This window comes from Chrysochloris asiatica, unplaced genomic scaffold, assembly GCF_000296735.1.
Source record: "Chrysochloris asiatica unplaced genomic scaffold, ChrAsi1.0 scaffold00079, whole genome shotgun sequence".
Classification (NCBI taxonomy): domain Eukaryota; kingdom Metazoa; phylum Chordata; class Mammalia; order Afrosoricida; family Chrysochloridae; genus Chrysochloris; species Chrysochloris asiatica.
This window is the reverse complement of record NW_006408597.1, coordinates 7,792,086-7,798,482: the sequence shown is the minus strand read 5'-3', so window position 1 is coordinate 7,798,482 and position 6,397 is coordinate 7,792,086. Positions and strand designations below refer to the sequence as shown.

Here is a 6,397-nt window from a genome sequence, read left to right as displayed (position 1 = left end):
CTATGCTTGTGTATGTAGTAACTCAAAAGAGGGAATGAATCTTTAAAGCCAGGATCATGTACTTCCTCAGTACAGAGTGTTGGACAACTTAGATATTGGCTACTCAAAATTTGGGGGGCTACAAAAGCACGCAGTAACTGGCTTACAAGCTTTCAAGAGGGAGCCTAGTTTCAGAGGGTTTGGGGGAAGGTAGAATCTCCACTGAGTGGTTTCCAGCCTTTCTGGACAGGGCTGATGAAAGGAGATGGGGATAAGACTCTTGTGGTTCAACAGTGAATAATTGGTATCAGGACTGATTGTGAGTGTTGCAAATGTAAAGGTAGATGTTTTGTAGCAAAAGGAGGGTATTGGCTGATCTTGCAGTCCAGGAGCAGAGGACCCTGGGACCATCAAGGGAGAAGAATGGAGTGCGGGATGCTATCCAGAGAAGCAGTGACACCAGAGATGGAGGCAGAGACGTTGATGTGGAGAGATGGAACAGCTGGCGACTCTGGACTCTGGGAGGGAGAGTGTCTGTGTGTTGATGGCTAGGGGGCAGGATTGTGGGGTATACTGTGATTCCACAATCAGCCATTGGCTGTATTCTAACTGGTGATAGTGAACACAGACACATTTAAGTCCTTCTTATATGAAAGATGTTATAACCTGGATCTTCTATCTTATGATCTTAGGATCTTTTTGCTAAGTGACACAGTTTGTACAATCATAGATTAGCCAAAAATAGTGCTCAGATTTCTTGTTAACACTGATCACATACAGAAGATTTTGATTCATATTATTCCACTTGGTAGGTAACAGAAAGCTGAAGAATATGAGCACCTATAAAATAATGAAACCCTAATTTTAGGAACGTTAGCATGGCCAGACACATTCAGGATGAACTGAGGAAGAAAAAACCTAAAGGTGTGAAGAGTAGCTTACAAGGTTTTGTCAGTACTCAGATATAATGGAAAAAATGGAAAGTCACTTATCTGATAAAGGTTTTGTTGTTGCTGTTGTTGTTAGGTGCCGTTGAGTCAGTTCCAACTCATAGCTACCTTACCCACAACAGAACAAAACTCTACCCACTCGTATGCCATCTCCACAATCAATATTAAGCCCATTGCTGCTGCCACTGTGCCAATCTTTGTTGTTGGGAGCCCTCCACTTTTCCAAGCATTAAGTCTTTCTCCAGGGTCTGTGTCCACCTGGTAGTATGTCCAAAGTATGAGAGACAAAGTCTTACCATCCTCACTTCTAAGGAGCATTCTGGGTGTACTTCTTCCAACACAGATTGGTTTGTTCATCTGTCAATTGATAGTACTTTTGATAACTCTTCTCCAACACCATAACTCAATTAATTCTTCTACAGCCTTTCTTACTTACTGCCCAACATCAACATGCGTATGGAGCTATTGGAAATACCATGGCTTGGATCAGGTGCTCATTAGTCCTCAAATAACTTACAGAGGTCTTGAATTTCCTAATGAAATACATTGCTTGATTTCTTGACTGCTGATTCCACGAGTGTTGATCCAAACAAAATGAAGTCTTTGGCAATTTGAATCTTAACCATTTGTCTTGATGTTACTTATTGGTCCAATGTTGAAGATTTCTATTGTCTTTACATTGAGTTGCAGCCCTACTAAAGGCTGTGAGATTTGATCTTTATCAGTAAGTATTCTAAGTCTTCATCACTTTGAGCAAGCAAGATTATATTGTCTGCATCTCACAGGTTGTTAATGAGTCTTCCTCCAGTCCTGGTGCCATGTTCTTCTTCATATAATCCAGCATCTCAGATTATTTGCTCAGCATACAGATTGAATAGTATGGTGAAAGAATATTACCCTGGTACACGCCTTTCTTAATTTTAAACCATTATATATAAAATTTAAATCATTCTGTTCAAATGACTTCCTCTTGTTCTGTGTACAGGTTCCTCATAAGCACAATTGTATGTGTTTTTAGGATACTCCTTCACAATGTTGTACAAAGCTTGTTATGTTCCACACAAACAAAAACCTTTGCAAAGTCAATAAAGGACAGGGAAACATCTTTCTAGTATTCTCTGCTTTCAGGCAAAATACTTCTGACTTAGCAACGATACCTTCATTCTGCATCCTCGCCTGAATTTAGCTTCAACCTCTTATAGTTCCCTGTCAGTGTACTACTGCAACCATTTTTTAATGATGTTTATCAAAAATTATTTGCATATGGCGTTAATGAAATTGTTTCATGATTTTCTTATTCCATTAGGTCACCTGTCTTTGGAATGGACACAAATATGAATCTCTTTCTATCAGTTGACCAGGTAGCTAGCTCTCTTATAAATTTCTTGGCATAGATGGGTGTGTGCCTCCAGTGCTACATCAGTTTGTTGAAAGATTTCAATTCAATTCTTAGAGAGTTGTTCTTCGTGAATGCCTTCATTACACCTTAAACTTCTTCCTTCAGTACCATTGGCTCTTGATCATAGGCTGTCTCTTGAAATGGTTGAACACCGTCCATTTCTTTTTGTTACAGTAACTCTGTGTATTCCTTCTATCTTCTTTTGATTCTTTCTGCATCATTTGATATTTTGCCCAAAGAATTCTTCAGTATTTCAAGTTGATGCTTGAATTTATTCTTTAGTTCTTTCAGCTTGAGATATGCTGAGCATGTTCTTCCCTTTTGGTTTTCTAACTCCAGATCTGCACATTTCATTGTAATCCTTCACTTTATCTTCTCAAGTTTCCCTTTGAACTTTTCTGTTCATTTCTTTCACTTCTTCATTTCTTCCATTTGCTTTAGCGTCTCTATGCTGGAGAGCATGTTTCAGAGTCTCTTCTGACGTCCATTTTGGTCTTTTCCTTCTTTCTTGTCTTCTTAATGACCTTTTGCTTTCTTTCTGTATGATGATCTTAATGTCATCCTACAACTCATCTAGTCTTTGGTCAGTAATGTCTAATGCATCAAATCTGTTCTTAAGATGGTCTCTGAATTCAGGTGGGATATGTTCAAGGTCGTATTTTGGTTCTTCTGGACTAGCTTTAATATCCTTCAGCTTCAGACTGAACTTGGTGTATAAGCAACTGATGGTCTGGTCCACAGTGTGCCCCGGTGTTATTTTGGCTGATGATAAGGAGCTTTTCCATTGTCTCTTCTCACAATTGTAATAAATTTGATTTTTGAGTATGCCATCTGGTGAGGTTCATGCGTCTTTTATGATGTTTTGAAAAAGTATTTTCAATGAACAAGACATTGGTCTTGCAAAATTCTCACACGTGATCTCTAGCATAATTTCTATCACCAAGGCCGTATTTCCCGACTGCTGGTCCTTTCTCTTTGGTTTCCAATGTTTGAATTCCAGTCACTAGCAATTATCAATACATCATGATTGCTCATTTGATCAATTTCAGACTGAAGCAGTTGACATATTCTTTAATTTCATCACTACTGGCTTTAGTGGTTGGTGAATAAATTTGAATAATAATGACATTAACTAGTCTTCCTTATAGATATAAGAAGCTCTGGTAGCATAGTGGTTATGAATTGCACTGCTTACCTCAAGGTCAGCAGTTCGAAACTACCAGCTGTTCAACTGGAGAAAGATGAGGCTTTCTGCTTCCATAAAGATTTACAGCCTTGGAAACCCTATACAGGGTTGCTATGAGTCAGAACCGACTCCACAGCACATAACCATCACTACCACATTATAGGTATATGGATATTATCCTAGTACAGACAGTATTGTACTTCAAGATAGATTTTGAAGTGTTCATTTTGATGATGCATGCAGCACCACTCTTCTTCAGTTTGTCATTCCCAGTATAGAAAACCATATGCTGGGAATGACAAATTGTCAGATTCCAAATGGCTAATTGTAGTCTGTTCAGCTCACCAAAGTGTAGGATATGGAGTCCTGGTGTGGTGCTGTGGGCTAAACCACTGGACTACAATTCCATTTGAACTCAAGGCTGGCAGTTCAAGCTCACCTGTTGCTCCTCAGAAACCCTATACAGGATCACTATGAGTCAGAACTGATTTGGTGGCAATTAGCAACATAAAGGTGTAGGATATAGATCTTTATGTGTTCCATTTTATTTTTGACAACTTCCAATTTTCCTGATTCATAGTTTGTACATTCCATGCACCAAGTATTAATGAGTGTTTACAGCTCTTTGAGTTGTGCCCTATCAGGAAATGAAGGTTCTAATAGTTTTACAAAATCCTTTCATGTTATAATGGTCAACTCTATTTCGAGGAGGCAGCTCTTCCCTAGTCATACTTTGAGTGCCTTCCAAGCTGAGGGGCTCATCTTTTGGCACTATATCTGACAATATTCTGGTGCTGTCTCACATTGTTCCACCACATTCATGAGGTTTTCAGTGGCTACACATCCAGAAGTAGTCTGTGTCTCCTTCTTCCTAGTCTATGTTAGTGTGGAAGCCCAACTGAAACCTGTGTATAATAGGTATTCCCTACTGATACTTAAAAATACCAGCGGCATAGCTGCCAGTATCCCATCAACACACAAACCACAGGAGTACAGCAAACTGACAGGTAAGTGGTAGATCAAGGTTTTAGTGATTAAAACCTTAATTTAGTTTTCAGAGTATTAACAGTGTTATGTTTGTACATTCACTAATATGTATTTGTTCTTATAATTTATTCCCTATTGTAATGAGAGCATTATGGGGTCCTGGTTTATCACTGTAGGATGAACACTGGATGCTAACAGAAATGTGGCTCAAACCCACCAGCTGCTCCTCAGAAATCCTGTACATGGTCGCTATGAGTTGGAACTGACCCAAGGACACTTAACAGCAACAACAATCAGCATTGTAACTTCCCAGTGGAGAAAGCCAAAAAGTTCATTAGATAATTGTTTGTATAAAGAAGTACGAGGGGGTTTCCAAATGTTCATGGAAAAATGGAATTAAATATAATGGAATTTTCCCATGGAGTTTTGAAGCCCCCTTGTGTGTGGTTTCTGAATAATTTTTAAATGTAGATTTTGTTGCATGTGAATATACAGATTTGGAAAAAATAAAGCATAAATCAAGCAACCTTGAAATACGTTCACTTCACTGCATTTTAAGAGTTGTTGTTTTTATGTGCCGTGGAGTCGGTTCCAACTCATAGCAACCCTGTACAGTATTTCCAAGGCTGTAAATGTTTACAGGAGCAGAAATCCTCATCTTTCTCCCACACAACAGCTGGTAGTTTTGAACTGCTTACTGTGAGATTAGCAGCCGAGTTTGTAACCACTACGCTACCAGAGCTCTGTATTTTAAGAGTAGAAGATGTTTTAAAATACTTTAATTTCTTAAACATTTAATTTGCGTACATACCATCTGCCAGAATTGTTCTAAATGCTTGGAATAAAACACAAAGAACCATACCTCTTAAGAAGTTTGCATTTTAATGGTCACTTACTAGAACTTACTGATAATAATTAATGGACAAGTCATTTCCATGGATATATTTTTAAGATATTATTGTCAGATGCACCATCAATTTAATAATAACCTTTCAAGAAAAACTTATCCTAAGTATACATGAAAATGTTTTTGCTAACTAACCACTTATCCATATAGTTGCATGTAATTTTGTTCTTCAATATTGAATTCAAAATTTTAGTGCAATCTGGTTCTCATGTAGAATCTGAAGAGTTTTCTGAATTACAGCTTGTAAGCAATTATAATGGCATTGTGATGATATGTGTGCCGCTTTGAACTACTCTGATCCTGGCTGCTGAGTCACAGTAAAGAATATTGGAATTCATAAGCATTTCCTAAGTTTAAATTGTAATTCTTGTTTAAATTGGAAGCTAAACAAGTTCATTTATGATTCTGCTGAACAATTTTAAGAGATGAGGTATTTTCTGCCTGAATCATGACATCTATATTGGCAGAACCTCTTGTTTTTAAGACTCTGTGATCTGTTTTAAAAGATTGGACCTTGTCTTACCTAACATGTTAGAGGCAATCTTGTGCAAATAGCTGCATGATAACTACTGCAGGATTAAAGACATATCCAACAACATTAACAGTTCCAGATTAAAACAAGATTACAATGTTTATGGTGGTGGTGGTTATGTGCCGTGGAGTTGGTTTATGGTGGTGGTGGTTATGTGCTGTGGAGTTGGTTCCAACTCATAGCTACCTTGTACAGTTTCTGAGGCTATAAATCTTTACAGGAGCAGAAAGCCTCATCTTTCTCCCGTGGAACAGCTAGTAGTTTCGAACTGCTAACCTTGCAGTTCACAGCCTTATTCGTAACCGCTACACTACCAGAGCTCCTTAAAAATGTGCATAGTGCTGAGCAAATAATTCAAGAGATAGACTGGGTTATATGAAGAAGAACATGGCATAAAGATTGGAGGGAGATACGTTCGTTAGCCTACTCCTTTCTGCTCATGGACACCACGGAGGAA

At 38.3% G+C, this 6,397-nt stretch overlaps 1 protein-coding gene across 1 annotated transcript in view; it reads left to right on the top strand.

Moving 5' to 3' along the window:
* The window catches only part of PCNX (pecanex homolog (Drosophila)), a 324,383-nt gene that overhangs the window by 268,015 nt on the left and 49,971 nt on the right, over positions 1–6,397 (top strand). The gene's annotated exons all lie outside the window — the stretch shown is intronic.